This window comes from Hyperolius riggenbachi, chromosome 1 (assembly GCF_040937935.1).
Source record: "Hyperolius riggenbachi isolate aHypRig1 chromosome 1, aHypRig1.pri, whole genome shotgun sequence".
Taxonomy (NCBI): Eukaryota; Metazoa; Chordata; class Amphibia; order Anura; family Hyperoliidae; genus Hyperolius; species Hyperolius riggenbachi.
The window spans coordinates 684,480,533-684,497,567 of NC_090646.1; the positions used below are offsets into that span (position 1 = coordinate 684,480,533).

General features: G+C 47.7%; 1 protein-coding gene across 5 annotated transcripts in view; it reads right to left on the reverse strand.

Annotated features, from left to right (window-relative positions):
- Window positions 1-16,674: 16,674 nt before the first annotated feature.
- Window positions 16,675-17,035, reverse strand: part of LOC137532579 (NACHT, LRR and PYD domains-containing protein 3-like) — a 1,034,343-nt gene continuing 1,033,982 nt past the window's right edge. For all 5 annotated transcript variants that reach the window (XM_068253266.1, XM_068253275.1, XM_068253249.1 and 2 more), the window contains one exon: window positions 16,675-17,035. This exon is cut by the window's right edge. The gene's annotated coding sequence lies outside the window, so the exon portion shown is untranslated.

Sequence of the window (17,035 nt, forward strand, 5' to 3'; positions counted from 1 at the left end):
GTGGCAGCATGAGGGGAAAGCCTTGCCCACAGTCGGCGGGGAGAGGGGTAGTTCCCCCCTCTCCCTCACCTCGGGGCTCTCCCCTCTGTGCTCCCCTCCAGCTCTTTAGTGTGTGGGACTGTGGGCAGCGGGCAGCGAGCGGCGGGCAGATACATACCTGCTTCCGTGCGTTCCATCGACGACTTCTCCCTCTAGCGGCTGACGTCACTTCCGGAAGTGACGTCAGCCGCTAGAGGGAGAAGTCTCCGATGGAACGCACGGAAGCAGGTATGTATCTGCCCGCCGCTCGCTGCCCGCTGCCCACAGCCCCACACACTAAAGAGCTGGAGGGGAGCACAGAGGGGAGAGCCCCGAGGTGAGGGAGAGGGGGGAACTACCCCTCTCCCCGCCGACTGTGGGCAAGGCTTTCCCCTCATGCTGCCACCCCTCCAGCACCCACAAAACGGCCGCGAGCGGGCCCCGGGGGGGGGGGCGCTCAGAAAATCTGCAGGGGGGCCCGGTGGGGCCTAGTTACGCCCCTGTCCGGGAGTGTTGCGTAGTCGTTTCCAATCCAGAATTGATTCATTTTAATTTGAGTCAGACGGTCTGCATTTTCTGTGGAGAGGCGGATACGCCGCCGATCTGTGACGATGCCTCCGGCAGCACTGAAACAGCATTCCGACATAACGCTGGCTGCCGGGCAAGCCAGCACCTCTATTGCGTACATTGCCAGTTTGTGCCAGGTGTCTAGCTTCGATACCCAATAGTTGAAGGGTGCAGATGGATTGTTCAACACAGCTACGCCATCTGACATGTAGTCCTTGACCATCTTCTCCAGGCGATCGGTGTTGGAGGTGGATCTGCACGCTTGCTGTTCTGTGTGCTGCTGCATGGGTGTCAGAAAATTTTCCCACTCCAAGGACACTGCCGATACCATTCCCTTTTGGGCACTAGCTGCGGCTTGTGTTGTTTGCTGCCCTCCTGGTCGTCCTGGGTTTGCGGAAGTCAGTCTGTCGGCGTACAACTGGCTAGAGGAGGGGGAGGATGTCAATCTCCTCTCTAAAGTCTCCACAAGGGCCTGCTGGTATTCTTCCATTTTGACCTGTCTGGCTCTTTCTTCAAGCAGTTTTGGAACATTGTGTTTGTACCGTGGATCCAGAAGGGTATAAACCCAGTAATTGGTGTTGTCCAGAATGCGCACAATGCGTGGGTCGCGTTCAATGCAGTCCTAGGCCGAAGAGGTCATAGCCTAGGGTCACAAAACCTGTTTATTGGGCAATTTCAATGGTGGCGAGTCTGACGTACATAAATCGCAGCAATGGCCGTTAGCAACGTCTGAATCTCACGAAATGTCTCATGCAGGTAGAAGACATATTGTTAGACTTGGGCTCCAAAGATGGGTTCCCTACATCTCTGCAAACCAGAGTTACAGGGCTCCAAATTTGGTAAAATCCCCCATAGGCTTTCATTGGGCCTCCTATTTACAGTTCCAAAATCTCACATCTTTTCAAAGGGCAATTACTCAGCAGTGGCAAATTTTCTAGCATTGTAGGGACCCTTAGGGGGAACATGACTGGTGAGTTTCGGGCCCCTAGGCCGAAGAGGTCATAGCCTAGGGTCACAAAAACCTGTTTATTGGGGCTATTTCAATGGTAGTGATGGTGACGTACATAAATCGCAGCAATGGCCGTTAGCAAAGTCTGAATCTCACGAAATGTCTCATGCAGGTAGAAGACATATTGTTAGACTTGGATTCCAAAGATGGGGTCCCTACATCTCTGCAAACCAGAGTTACAGGGGTCCAAAATTGGTAAAATCCCCCATAGGATTTCATTGGCTCCCTATTTCACTTTCCAAAATCTCACATCTTTTCAAAGGGCAATGGCTCAGCAGTACCAAATTTTCTAGCATTGTAGGGACCCTTAGGGGGAACATGACTGGTGAGTTTCGGGCCCCTAGGCCGAAGAGGTCATAGCCTAGGGTCACAAAAACCGGTTTATTGGGGCTATTTCAATGGTAGTGATGGTGACGTACATAAATCGCAGCAATGGCCGTTAGCAAAGTCTGAATCTCACGAAATGTCTCATGCAGGTAGAAGACATATTGTTAGACTTGGATTCCAAAGATGGGGTCCCTACATCTCTGCAAACCAGAGTTACAGGGGTCCAAAATTGGTAAAATCCCCCATAGGATTTCATTGGCTCCCTATTTCACTTTCCAAAATCTCACATCTTTTTAAAGGGCAATGGCTCAGCAGTACCAAATTTTCTAGCATTGTAGGGACCCTTAGGGGGAACATGACTGGTGAGTTTCGGGCCCCTAGGCCGAAGAGGTCATAGCCTAGGGTCACAAAAACCTGTTTATTGGGGCTATTTCAATGGTAGTGATGGTGACGTACATAAATCGCAGCAATGGCCGTTAGCAAAGTCTGAATCTCACGAAATGTCTCATGCAGGTAGAAGACATATTGTTAGACTTGGATTCCAAAGATGGGGTCCCTACATCTCTGCAAACCAGAGTTACAGGGGTCCAAAATTGGTAAAATCCCCCATAGGATTTCATTGGCTCCCTATTTCACTTTCCAAAATCTCACATCTTTTCAAAGGGCAATGGCTCAGCAGTACCAAATTTTCTAGCATTGTAGGGACCCTTAGGGGGATCATGACTGGTGAGTTTTGCCACTGCTGAGTAATTGCCCTTTGAAAAGATGTGAGATTTTGGAACTGTAAATAGGAGGCCCAATGAAAGCCTATGGGGGATTTTACCAAATTTGGAGCCCTGTAACTCTGGTTTGCAGAGATGTAGGGAACCCATCTTTGGAGCCCAAGTCTAACAATATGTCTTCTACCTGCATGAGACATTTCGTGAGATTCAGACGTTGCTAACGGCCATTGCTGCGATTTATGTACGTCAGACTCGCCACCATTGAAATTGCCCAATAAACAGGTTTTGTGACCCTAGGCTATGACCTCTTCGGCCTAGGACTGCATTGAACGCGACCCACGCATTGTGCGCATTCTGGACAACACCAATTACTGGGTTTATACCCTTCTGGATCCACGGTACAAACACAATGTTCCAAAACTGCTTGAAGAAAGAGCCAGACAGGTCAAAATGGAAGAATACCAGCAGGCCCTTGTGGAGACTTTAGAGAGGAGATTGACATCCTCCCCCTCCTCTAGCCAGTTGTACGCCGACAGACTGACTTCCGCAAACCCAGGACGACCAGGAGGGCAGCAAACAACACAAGCCGCAGCTAGTGCCCAAAAGGGAATGGTATCGGCAGTGTCCTTGGAGTGGGAAAATTTTCTGACACCCATGCAGCAGCACACAGAACAGCAAGCGTGCAGATCCACCTCCAACACCGATCGCCTGGAGAAGATGGTCAAGGACTACATGTCAGATGGCGTAGCTGTGTTGAACAATCCATCTGCACCCTTCAACTATTGGGTATCGAAGCTAGACACCTGGCACAAACTGGCAATGTACGCAATAGAGGTGCTGGCTTGCCCGGCAGCCAGCGTTATGTCGGAACGCTGTTTCAGTGCTGCCGGAGGCATCGTCACAGATCGGCGGCGTATCCGCCTCTCCACAGAAAATGCAGACCGTCTGACTCAAATTAAAATGAATTAATCCTGGATTGGAAACGACTACGCAACACTCCCGGACCCCAACCAAGTAACATGAACAATGAACATCTGTGATGGGTTAGCGTTTCCGGTCCCTGTTTATTGAACCTCTCATCTGTATTACATTTATGACTGCATGGCGACAAAATGCAAATTGCTATCCGCACGCTTCTTGTCCTCATGCAAGGCCTGGGTTGTTGTGTCTCAAAGCGTGGCCTTCTCCTCCTGCGCCACCCTCCTCTTGTTCCATCACGTGTGCTGCTGCTGGGTTAGCGTTACCGGTCCCTTTTCCTGGAACCTCTTATATGTATTACATTTATGACTGCATGCCGACAAAAAGCATGTTACCTGTGCAAAGAAAACAGACATTTCCCGCAATACAGATAATATTAGCAATCAATTTGCAAAGGGCTGAGACTCAAGGTAAGTCTAGCAGGATCAAACCTTTATGACCAGCAGGGAATTCTGGGAGGAAATGGTATTTATACTGCAAGCCATCAAAGGAAGCAGCTAAGCAATTTGCATGACAAGTAGATGCAAATTCCTCACCAGAACAGCAACTCTGCAACTTGCAGAGAGAAGACAGGTCTCTTTTCCAGGGACCTGTAGCACTCAGACCGAAAAAATGGTCAAAAAGCTTTCTGCCTGTGCAGACAGCAGAGCAGATCATTACACACACACAATACAATCGTACAGTAGCACGGCACAATCAGGCACGGAACTTGTAATGCAAGCTACACTGCAGTCTCTCCTTCTAGGCTAGGAGTGTTAGTTTAGTACAGCAGAAGTCAAACTTATTAAATAACGATTTAATATTCCAGAAAAAAAGTGGAACAATGCAGAAAATAATATATACAAAAGCTTTACAAAAACAAAGTACAAAGTTACAAAATAAAAGTTACAAGGATACACACCAAGACAAGTTGCAAAAATAAAAGGGAAATAAAAACGTTACCAGTGTAGGTTAGAACATGGCTGGCGGGAGAACGCCGTTTCCGATTCACTCGGGATCCTCCCTAGCTATGCGCTACCTCCAAGAGAAGATGATCTGTGACTGTCCTAGCTGCTGTTTTATAGCAAAATTTGTGCCCCAGGGCCACTCCAATGTCCAGGTCCAGGAAATATCCAATTTCCTGTTTAATGTATGCAACTTCAAAGCGTTCCTGTTTTAGCTTGTGAAGTTTGGGGTAAAACTATAGTCTAGTACATACATCAAAATATTGTGGAGTGAGGCTTCCTCCTGTTATATGTAAATTCCAAGGCTTTTCCTGTCCACTTTTAACTTGGCAGACTCAATTAGTCAGATTGTATTTTGGCCAACAGGTAGCGGTTTACATGAATACAAAGATCATAGCAAGGCAACAAAAGACAAAAGAGGGGATCGTTATCTAATTACCTCTTTCCTAATTAGAAGCAGGCAATGGTAGCTTCTCCTGCTGGCCATTGAATGCAGAGTTAATTTACATTTATATAAGGAACTCCAGGAAGCAAGGCTGGCCTACATCCATCTCTGAAAGATACACAGCAGATGAAAAATGAAACATATGGCTTCCGTATTATCCCAACATCATAACTAGCTGCGATATCATGACAGGGCACACTACTGATAAGGCGGACAGGGCAGACTACGGAGAGGGCGGACAGGGCAGACTACGGAGAGGGCGGACAGGGCAGACTACGGAGAGGGTGGACAGAGTTAGTGTTGGGCGAACAGTGTTCGCCACTGTTCGGGTTCTGCAGAACATCACCCTGATCGGGTGATGTTCGGGTTCGGCCGAACACCTGATGGTGTTCGGCCAAACTGTTCGGCCATATGGCCGAACTAAGAGCGCATGGCCGAACGTTACCCGAACGTTCGGCTAGCGCTGTGATTGGCCGAACGGGTCACGTGTAGTGTTGGGCGAACATCTAGATGTTCGGGTTCGGGCCGAACATGGCCGAACTCCGAACATAATGGAAGTCAATGGGGACCCGAACTTTCGTGCTTTGTAAAGCCTCCTTACATGCTACATAACCCAAATTTACAGGGTATGTGCACCTTGGGAGTGGGTACAAGAGGAAAAAATTTTTTAGCAAAAAGAGCTTATAGTTTTTGAGAAAATCGATTTTAAAGTTTCAAAGGAAAAACTGTCTTTTAAATGCGGGAAATGTCTGTTTTCTTTGCACAGGTAACATGCTTTTTGTCGGCATGCAGTCATAAATGTAATACATATAAGAGGTTCCAGGAAAAGGGACCGGTAACGCTAACCCAGCAGCAGCACACGTGATGGAACAAGAGGAGGGTGGCGCAGGAGGAGAAGGCCACGCTTTGAGACACAACAACCCAGGCCTTGCATGAGGACAAGAAGCGTGCGGATAGCAATTTGCATTTTGTCGCCATGCAGTCATAAATGTAATACAGATGAGAGGTTCAATAAACAGGGACCGGAAACGCTAACCCATCACAGATGTTCATTGTTCATGTTACTTGGTTGGGGTCCGGGAGCAGGGGCGTAGGAATAGGCCCTGCAGCCCCTGCGCCCGCGGGGGGGCTTGGCCCCCCCCCCTGGGGCCCGCTTGGGGCCGTTTTGTGGGTGCTGGAGGGGTGGCAGCATGAGGGGAAAGCCTTGCCCGACGACTTCTCCCTCTAGCGGCTGACGTCACTTCCGGAAGTGACGTCAGCCGCTAGAGGGAGAAGTCTCCGATGGAACGCACGGAAGCAGGTATGTATCTGCCCGCCGCTCGCTGCCCGCTGCCCACAGCCCCACACACTAAAGAGCTGGAGGGGAGCACAGAGGGGAGAGCCCCGAGGTGAGGGAGAGGGGGGAACTACCCCTCTCCCCGCCGACTGTGGGCAAGGCTTTCCCCTCATGCTGCCACCCCTCCAGCACCCACAAAACGGCCGCGAGCGGGCCCCGGGGGGGGGGCGCTCAGAAAATCTGCAGGGGGGCCCGGTGGGGCCTAGTTACGCCCCTGTCCGGGAGTGTTGCGTAGTCGTTTCCAATCCAGAATTGATTCATTTTAATTTGAGTCAGACGGTCTGCATTTTCTGTGGAGAGGCGGATACGCCGCCGATCTGTGACGATGCCTCCGGCAGCACTGAAACAGCATTCCGACATAACGCTGGCTGCCGGGCAAGCCAGCACCTCTATTGCGTACATTGCCAGTTTGTGCCAGGTGTCTAGCTTCGATACCCAATAGTTGAAGGGTGCAGATGGATTGTTCAACACAGCTACGCCATCTGACATGTAGTCCTTGACCATCTTCTCCAGGCGATCGGTGTTGGAGGTGGATCTGCACGCTTGCTGTTCTGTGTGCTGCTGCATGGGTGTCAGAAAATTTTCCCACTCCAAGGACACTGCCGATACCATTCCCTTTTGGGCACTAGCTGCGGCTTGTGTTGTTTGCTGCCCTCCTGGTCGTCCTGGGTTTGCGGAAGTCAGTCTGTCGGCGTACAACTGGCTAGAGGAGGGGGAGGATGTCAATCTCCTCTCTAAAGTCTCCACAAGGGCCTGCTGGTATTCTTCCATTTTGACCTGTCTGGCTCTTTCTTCAAGCAGTTTTGGAACATTGTGTTTGTACCGTGGATCCAGAAGGGTATAAACCCAGTAATTGGTGTTGTCCAGAATGCGCACAATGCGTGGGTCGCGTTCAATGCAGTCCTAGGCCGAAGAGGTCATAGCCTAGGGTCACAAAACCTGTTTATTGGGCAATTTCAATGGTGGCGAGTCTGACGTACATAAATCGCAGCAATGGCCGTTAGCAACGTCTGAATCTCACGAAATGTCTCATGCAGGTAGAAGACATATTGTTAGACTTGGGCTCCAAAGATGGGTTCCCTACATCTCTGCAAACCAGAGTTACAGGGCTCCAAATTTGGTAAAATCCCCCATAGGCTTTCATTGGGCCTCCTATTTACAGTTCCAAAATCTCACATCTTTTCAAAGGGCAATTACTCAGCAGTGGCAAATTTTCTAGCATTGTAGGGACCCTTAGGGGGAACATGACTGGTGAGTTTCGGGCCCCTAGGCCGAAGAGGTCATAGCCTAGGGTCACAAAAACCTGTTTATTGGGGCTATTTCAATGGTAGTGATGGTGACGTACATAAATCGCAGCAATGGCCGTTAGCAAAGTCTGAATCTCACGAAATGTCTCATGCAGGTAGAAGACATATTGTTAGACTTGGATTCCAAAGATGGGGTCCCTACATCTCTGCAAACCAGAGTTACAGGGGTCCAAAATTGGTAAAATCCCCCATAGGATTTCATTGGCTCCCTATTTCACTTTCCAAAATCTCACATCTTTTCAAAGGGCAATGGCTCAGCAGTACCAAATTTTCTAGCATTGTAGGGACCCTTAGGGGGAACATGACTGGTGAGTTTCGGGCCCCTAGGCCGAAGAGGTCATAGCCTAGGGTCACAAAAACCGGTTTATTGGGGCTATTTCAATGGTAGTGATGGTGACGTACATAAATCGCAGCAATGGCCGTTAGCAAAGTCTGAATCTCACGAAATGTCTCATGCAGGTAGAAGACATATTGTTAGACTTGGATTCCAAAGATGGGGTCCCTACATCTCTGCAAACCAGAGTTACAGGGGTCCAAAATTGGTAAAATCCCCCATAGGATTTCATTGGCTCCCTATTTCACTTTCCAAAATCTCACATCTTTTTAAAGGGCAATGGCTCAGCAGTACCAAATTTTCTAGCATTGTAGGGACCCTTAGGGGGAACATGACTGGTGAGTTTCGGGCCCCTAGGCCGAAGAGGTCATAGCCTAGGGTCACAAAAACCTGTTTATTGGGGCTATTTCAATGGTAGTGATGGTGACGTACATAAATCGCAGCAATGGCCGTTAGCAAAGTCTGAATCTCACGAAATGTCTCATGCAGGTAGAAGACATATTGTTAGACTTGGATTCCAAAGATGGGGTCCCTACATCTCTGCAAACCAGAGTTACAGGGGTCCAAAATTGGTAAAATCCCCCATAGGATTTCATTGGCTCCCTATTTCACTTTCCAAAATCTCACATCTTTTCAAAGGGCAATGGCTCAGCAGTACCAAATTTTCTAGCATTGTAGGGACCCTTAGGGGGATCATGACTGGTGAGTTTTGCCACTGCTGAGTAATTGCCCTTTGAAAAGATGTGAGATTTTGGAACTGTAAATAGGAGGCCCAATGAAAGCCTATGGGGGATTTTACCAAATTTGGAGCCCTGTAACTCTGGTTTGCAGAGATGTAGGGAACCCATCTTTGGAGCCCAAGTCTAACAATATGTCTTCTACCTGCATGAGACATTTCGTGAGATTCAGACGTTGCTAACGGCCATTGCTGCGATTTATGTACGTCAGACTCGCCACCATTGAAATTGCCCAATAAACAGGTTTTGTGACCCTAGGCTATGACCTCTTCGGCCTAGGACTGCATTGAACGCGACCCACGCATTGTGCGCATTCTGGACAACACCAATTACTGGGTTTATACCCTTCTGGATCCACGGTACAAACACAATGTTCCAAAACTGCTTGAAGAAAGAGCCAGACAGGTCAAAATGGAAGAATACCAGCAGGCCCTTGTGGAGACTTTAGAGAGGAGATTGACATCCTCCCCCTCCTCTAGCCAGTTGTACGCCGACAGACTGACTTCCGCAAACCCAGGACGACCAGGAGGGCAGCAAACAACACAAGCCGCAGCTAGTGCCCAAAAGGGAATGGTATCGGCAGTGTCCTTGGAGTGGGAAAATTTTCTGACACCCATGCAGCAGCACACAGAACAGCAAGCGTGCAGATCCACCTCCAACACCGATCGCCTGGAGAAGATGGTCAAGGACTACATGTCAGATGGCGTAGCTGTGTTGAACAATCCATCTGCACCCTTCAACTATTGGGTATCGAAGCTAGACACCTGGCACAAACTGGCAATGTACGCAATAGAGGTGCTGGCTTGCCCGGCAGCCAGCGTTATGTCGGAACGCTGTTTCAGTGCTGCCGGAGGCATCGTCACAGATCGGCGGCGTATCCGCCTCTCCACAGAAAATGCAGACCGTCTGACTCAAATTAAAATGAATTAATCCTGGATTGGAAACGACTACGCAACACTCCCGGACCCCAACCAAGTAACATGAACAATGAACATCTGTGATGGGTTAGCGTTTCCGGTCCCTGTTTATTGAACCTCTCATCTGTATTACATTTATGACTGCATGGCGACAAAATGCAAATTGCTATCCGCACGCTTCTTGTCCTCATGCAAGGCCTGGGTTGTTGTGTCTCAAAGCGTGGCCTTCTCCTCCTGCGCCACCCTCCTCTTGTTCCATCACGTGTGCTGCTGCTGGGTTAGCGTTACCGGTCCCTTTTCCTGGAACCTCTTATATGTATTACATTTATGACTGCATGCCGACAAAAAGCATGTTACCTGTGCAAAGAAAACAGACATTTCCCGCATTTAAAAGACAGTTTTCCCTTTGAAACTTTAAAATCGATTTTCTCAAAAACTATAAGCTCTTTTTGCTAAAAATTTTTTTCCTCTTGTACCCACTCCCAAGGTGCACATACCCTGTAAATTTGGGGTATGTAGCATGTAAGGAGGCTTTACAAAGCACAAAAGTTCGGGTCCCCATTGACTTCCATTATGTTCGGAGTTCGGGTCGAACACCCGAACATCGCGGCCATGTTCGGCCTGTTCGGCCCGAACCCGAACATCTAGATGTTCGCCCAACACTAGACAGAGTAGGTGATGGGAAAGGGTAAGCAGAAAAAGAGAAAGGGCTATAGCCATATGAAATTATATAAAGCAGATGTAAGTATTATATACACAATCACATGCAGCTAAGCAAGCTTGCTGGTTAGTCTGTACCCATGCAGCTAAGTACTAAACTTAAATTTACACAGATTTTATCCCCATATATATCTATCGGAATGCAATAATATAATTGAGCTACTGCCCTCCTATTTAGTCATTGTGAAAAACAATCAAAGCCTGCATCCCCCACTCACTGTGTTCATTTGTCACCATCCTTATCTATTCAGGGGCTTGATCACAGGAAGAGCAGAGTAGGGAGGATCATACTGCCAGACTGTCAGCCAGGCAATCACAGTGCCTGGCATTCCAGCAGAGCACATGCTGTCTGCAAAGTCTTTCCGTGCTTCATTTGATGCTGAATAAAACCATTTCCTGTGTGCAGCACTTTCAGATACTAAACTCTTATTGGCATCCCAAAATGTTCAAGATTCCATGCTTTTACTTTTTACAAGTAGATGCCAGCACACATGTATTTGGCATTAGCCTTATATGCCCCCTCTCCCCTGATGTGCGGAGCTGCAGCTTACATGCACTACTGTAGTTACTGGTGCTCCTGGCTTCATTCTTTATAGATTCGGCTCACATCTGCTCTGCTCTGCTCTCAATACCTCCGTGCAGCTGAGGGGAGGGGCAGAGCTAGAGAACAGCTGACAGACACGGAGAAGAGGAAGAGAAAAACAGGCTGCAGTGAGAGTGTGTGATATGAACAGCCAGACTGCACTGCGCGTCACCGATTCAAGGCTCCCACTAGCATTCACAGTGTCCTCCATCCTGCGACCTCCTTCCTTCACCTGCCAGCCTGCGCTCAGTGCGGTCGCACTGCACGCATGGTGGTAGAAATGGCCATGTGGAGACCCATACCGGCCCCCAGCGGCACAGCACAGAACAATCAACAATGCCTCACCACAAAGCACATAGAAAAGGCAAAGCTGGGAGGGGTGGGGCATGGATAACTCATTTATAATATTGGAATTAGTTACTAGCAAGTCCATTACTGCAATGTGATGTGAGAGACATCAAGCTCCTCCCCCATCCCAGCATATGTCATGTCTATAAGTAGGGAAGGTTTGTGTCTCTTTAGTGGTCATAACAGCTTGTGCTGCCCCACATGCTGGGCTGCTGCGTGCACACACAGCTGCACACCTAAAGCTTCTCTCTCTCTCTCTCTCTCTCTCTCTCTCTCTATAATGCTAGACTGGCAAGAAAACCTGTGAGTGGGGGAGTGGGGACCACTAGAGCATCAGGTAAGACTAGATATATGGGGGAGGAGTGATAGGCAACCAGGGGAATCTGTGAGGCCTCTAGGCCACCATTGGATAGTATATAAGGGGGAGGTGGCCACAATATAATAGTGTAGGGTTAAGAGTGCTATGGGCAAGGGGGCATTATGTGGTGGTCACTGCCAATGCAGCATTATAAGGGGGTGGACCTTCGCACATGTTCCATATGGATGGCGCAGAACAGGTACTGCAAACAGGGGCACACAGCATAGGGATTAGTATGAGGGGACGCAGCACAGGATGACATTAATAGGAAGGTGTAATTGCAAACCGATGCAGTACTAGAATCATGCTGGACATTTGCATACCCTTTTAGTGTACATCACACAAGCAGAATCCCTGTTACCGCATATACCGGCGTATTAGATGACTTTTTAACCCTTACAAATCTTCTGAAAAGTTGGGGGTCGTCTTATATGCCGGGTGTCAGGCAGAGCTGTAATTGACTAATGCCGCAGCCATCCTCTGAAAAGAAAGATCGATGGTGATCTCTGTTTAAAAAAAACCTTGTTGTAAATGCTTCTTGTGAGAAGCCACTTGCACGGGTAGCAGAGCAGCTTCCAAAGTCATCTGACTGGTGACGTGTTCGCTCCACTGATGACGCTCACGCAGGAAGATTGCCAGGCTGTACTGTGGAGCGCACACGTCACCAGTCAGGTGACCCCCAGAAGCTGCACTGCTACCCGCATGAGCAGCTGCTCACAAGAAGCTATTACAACAAGTTTTTTTTTTTAATTGGAGATCGCCATCGATCTTTCTTTTCACAGGATGACTGCAACATTGGGTAATTACAGCTCTGCCTGACACCCGGCACTCCTACTGGGGTAGTCTTACACAGCGAGTATACCCCAATCTCTATATTTTAACGGGAAAAGTTGGGGGTTGTCTTATACATCCAGTATATACGGCAGTATATACGGCAGGGCAGGCCGAGGCAAAGGCGAGAGAGGCTCCAGCCTCAGGGCAGAGTGTAGGGGGGGCGCAGGACCAGGCAGAGGTGAGAGAGGCTCCAGCCTCAGGGTGCAGTGTAGTAGGGGGCGCACAACTCACTCAGCTATCTGTAACGATTGGGAAATTATCTCTGAGGTCAGCGCACAAGCTGTGCGCTGACACTGCGGAAATCCTCCACAAGCGTCTGAATAACGGAACCCAGCTTTGGTGCAACGCACCGGTAGAGGGGAATTCCCACCGGCAGATGGAGCTGTGGAGTGCAGAGGAATAAATCCTCTGCACTGCCACAGATGCCAGATAGGAATTGTACGAGGGGAAGCAATGCGCAGCAAACAATAACAACCAGAACGCCAAGGAAAATAACAAACGCACTTGTTAAACGCGGTTGCCGCACGAGAAGTGCAACAGCGACAAAACATGTTAATGGCGCGGTCTCCACACCAAAAAGCGCAACATAGACAAAACGCGCCAACCCTGACTAACAAAAGAACACAGGAAGCACAAACAAACAAATAACAGAAATGCTTGCTAATCGGTTGCCTTACCTCAGGCAACAGCAAGCGTTTACTCCAGACCGACAGACAACAGGAACGAGTGAGAAAGGATCCACTGCTCTTCCGCAAGAGCGAGTGCGATCCGCACAACAAGACAGACAAAAGGAGTAACCAGCAGCAACCACAGCTGAGGTTAAACTCCAGGACAGAATACAGAGAGATCCACCGCCTCTAACGCTAGGGCAAGTGCGATCCAAACAGACAGAGCGATTCTCTGTCGGCCGCCGCTGCCGACAGAATAATTGCAACGACAAGACAAAACGATTCACTACCACCAACCGCTGGCGACAGTGCAATCGCAAGGACAAGACAAGACAGAATAAGCAGTACAAATATAACACAACCTGACTGCACTAAATAGGAATGCAAAGAGTACTCCCAAAGAGAATCTACTCTAAGCTTAGCAATAATAGCCAACAATGAGCAGAGGGCTGAGACTCCAGGCAAGTTAGCAGGAACAAACCATCATGACCAGCAGGGAATTCTGGGAGGAAATGGTATTTATACTGCAAGCCATCAAAGGAAGCAGCTAAGCAATTCACATGACAAGTGGATGCAAATTCCTTACCAGCAGAGCAACTCTGAAACTTGCAGTGAAGACAGGTCTCTTTTCCAGGGACCTGCAGCACTCAGACCTAAAAAATGGTCAAAAAGCTGTCTGCCTGTGCAGACAGCAGAGCAGATCATTACACTATCATTCCCCTATTGTGTTTAAAGAAGAGAGAAATTAGAAAAGGGGATACATGACTGCAAGACAGATAACTAGAGATTAAGGTGTTGGGGGCCCTGGGGCACCTCTTAGTCTAATAGCAATCAGTGTGTGATGGCTGGGGTGGGAGGGATGGGGGAGGGGCCTCTTAGTGTAATAGCAATCAGTGTGTGATGGCTGGGGTGGGAGGGATGGAGAAGGGGCCTCTTAGTGTAATAGCAATCAGTGTGTGACGGCTGGGGTGGGAGGGATGGGGGAGGTGCCTCTTAGTCTAATAGCAATCAGTGTGTGACGGCTGGGGTGGGAGGGATGGAGGGGCCTCTTAGTCTAATAGCAATCAGTGTGTGACGGCTGGTGTGGGAGGGATGGAGGGGCCTCTTAGTGTAATAGCAATCAGTGTGTGATGGCTGGGGTGGGAGGGATGGGGGAGGTGCCTCTTAGTCTAATAGCAATCAGTGTGTGACGGCTGGGGTGGGAGGGATGGAGGAGGGGCCTCTTAGTGCAATAGCAATCAGTGTGTGATGGCTGGGGTGGGAGGAATGGGGGAGGTGCCTCTTAGTCTAATAGCAATCAGTGTGTGATGGCTGGGGTGGGAGGGATGGGTGAGGGGCCTCTTAGTGTAATAGCAATCAGTGTGTGATGGCTGGGGTGGGAGGGATGGAGGGGCCTCTTAGTCTAATAGCAATCAGTGTGTGACAGCTGGGGTGGGAGGGATGGAGGGGGGCCACTTGGTGTCTTAGCCTTGGGTGCTGGAGGACCTTGTCCCGGCTCTGATATACAGTATACATGTAATAATGTGATATCTGTGTAGTGTGTGGTAATGTGATATCTATAGAAAGGGGGAAATGTGCTGATCATGAATGTATGGTCATATTGTGTGTGAGACAAGCAGGGGTCAACATATGAAATGTTCATGCATTTCTGACCATTTTGTCTTGCTAAAAGCAAGGGGCCCGCCGCCCACCAGCCCCAAGCACAGGGGCAAATCTTCAACCCCGCCTCTTCAGGCCAGAAATGGAAGGAGAGAACCTGCAGAATTGGCCCTCAGTTTCTCCAATATCAATCCATGAGTAGCATCTGAGGAGCCGGCAGGAGAACCAATGCTGGGCTTTTAATCACCTGCATTGCCATGAAGGAAACTGGTCTCAGACTTTTACCTTCTACTCTATCCCTAAGGTCGCATTCACAGTGGGACGTTATGGTTGCACCTTGTAAAGTCTTATATCGCAGCTTATCGCACTGCAATACTAATCCTATAGGCAGTTCACATTGCGACATTAAAGTCACATTAAAAAATGCTGCGTCATGGAAACTCACTGCTTGCAGTGCATTACCTCTTAACGCAGACGTGTTGCGACTTTAACGTCACATTAAAATGCAAAGTCCCACTGTGAATACAGCCTAACCCTAGCTTCTGAGAAGACTGGTAGAGAAACTGCATAGTGCAGAAAGATTGGGCTATTTAGTTAACCCTTGTCTAACCCAGGCTTAGAATAGTCACAAGGGACCAAACTCCCCTTTATAATTCAGTCAGTGGTGGCAGTTTTACCATTTAATTGTGTGAGCAATTGTGAGTATACACTCCTCCTGATGTTAGACCCAGATCTCAGCTGTCCAGCACATTGATTGCATCCCAGGGGTTGGATTGTCTGTGGGCCAGAGCAGATTGAGAGGTTGCACATGCTGACCAGAACAGTGTATGTGACAGTGATGGGATCCTTGAAGATGTGTGCTCGCCTCTAATGACCGCCGCCTGTAGTGATTGGATGTGATCTCACAGGCGACAGTTCAGGGCCCCAGTGCTGTACAGATATATCATTCTGCCATTGCCTAGCGATACATCTGTAAAGTATCAGGGACCCCTGAACTATCCTAGCAATCAGATCCAATCGTAAGAAACGCACATTATCTGGGGATAATGGTCTGCTACTGCACATGCCCAACTAGTAGTGAAATAAGGCATATGTGGTGTCTTTTTAACTGGGAACAGCTGAGGAATGTATTTTGATGTGTTTTACAGCAGTGATAAAATGGCTACAAAAAAATATATTTAGAAATCAAGTACAGAGAAAGCCTAGATTGCCCTGAAAAAAAAGTAGGTGTCGTAAGTAATGAAAAAGTTATTGCTGTATTAATAGTGGAACATCTTAGTGCAATCTGTCAGAAACCTGAACTGGTTAACCACACCCACTTCTTTGTTTATTATTTTTTAATTATGGTTAAAGCGGAATATAACCCTGCATTTCAACTTTGCTCTAAAACATTATTTACAGCATATTATATGCAAACAGCATTTTTTTTTTACTAGACCAGCATTGGAAGGGTTACACACAGGGCTTTAAAGTTCGTAGAGAGAACTGCTGAAGTTTCGATAGATACATTTAAGTAAACAAAATGTAACAAGTGTGGAATGTGACTCACTCTTTGGCTGTCCTGCAGCTCCTGCACAGTCAGAGAGAGTGAGTCACATTCCACACTTGTTACATTTTGTTTACTTAAATGTATCTATCTAAACTTCGGCTGCTGGGAGCAGTTCTCTCCAGGAACTTTAAAGCTCTGTGTGTAACCCTTCCAATGCTGGTCTAGTAAAAAAAAAAGCTGGTTGCATATAATATGCTGTAAATAATGTTTTAGAGCAAAGTTGAAATGCAGGGTTTTATTCCGCTTTAACGTTCAAGGCACAAAAGTACACAGTGCTGCAAGATGATCCTTTTATTTCAAAATGACAATTTATTACCATGCATTTTGTGACAAAAATAGAGATAATCTGCAAGCTTTATCTATAACAAAACCTTTTTATTTTAATAATGCATTTGTTTCATTTTTTCCCCTTTAATATTCATAGAAATTAATATAATTCTTTGGCAAAAATACCACGTAAAGAAAGTATAATTTGTTAAAAAAAGAAAGAAAAGGATGAGTAAATAGGAACATAGCTACAGTATATTCATGTAGTTTATGCCTCATATTCAGGAGTGGATTTATCCATGTTAAATTTAACATCAACAGTATCTTGCTATGCTATAGAATAAATCATCATCAATAGTTCATATACCCTCATCTTCATCGTCATCCACATCATCATCATCATCTTCATCTTTCCAAAACATATCAACACCATCTTCATAAATCTTAATGTCTGACTTGCTGTGTTTC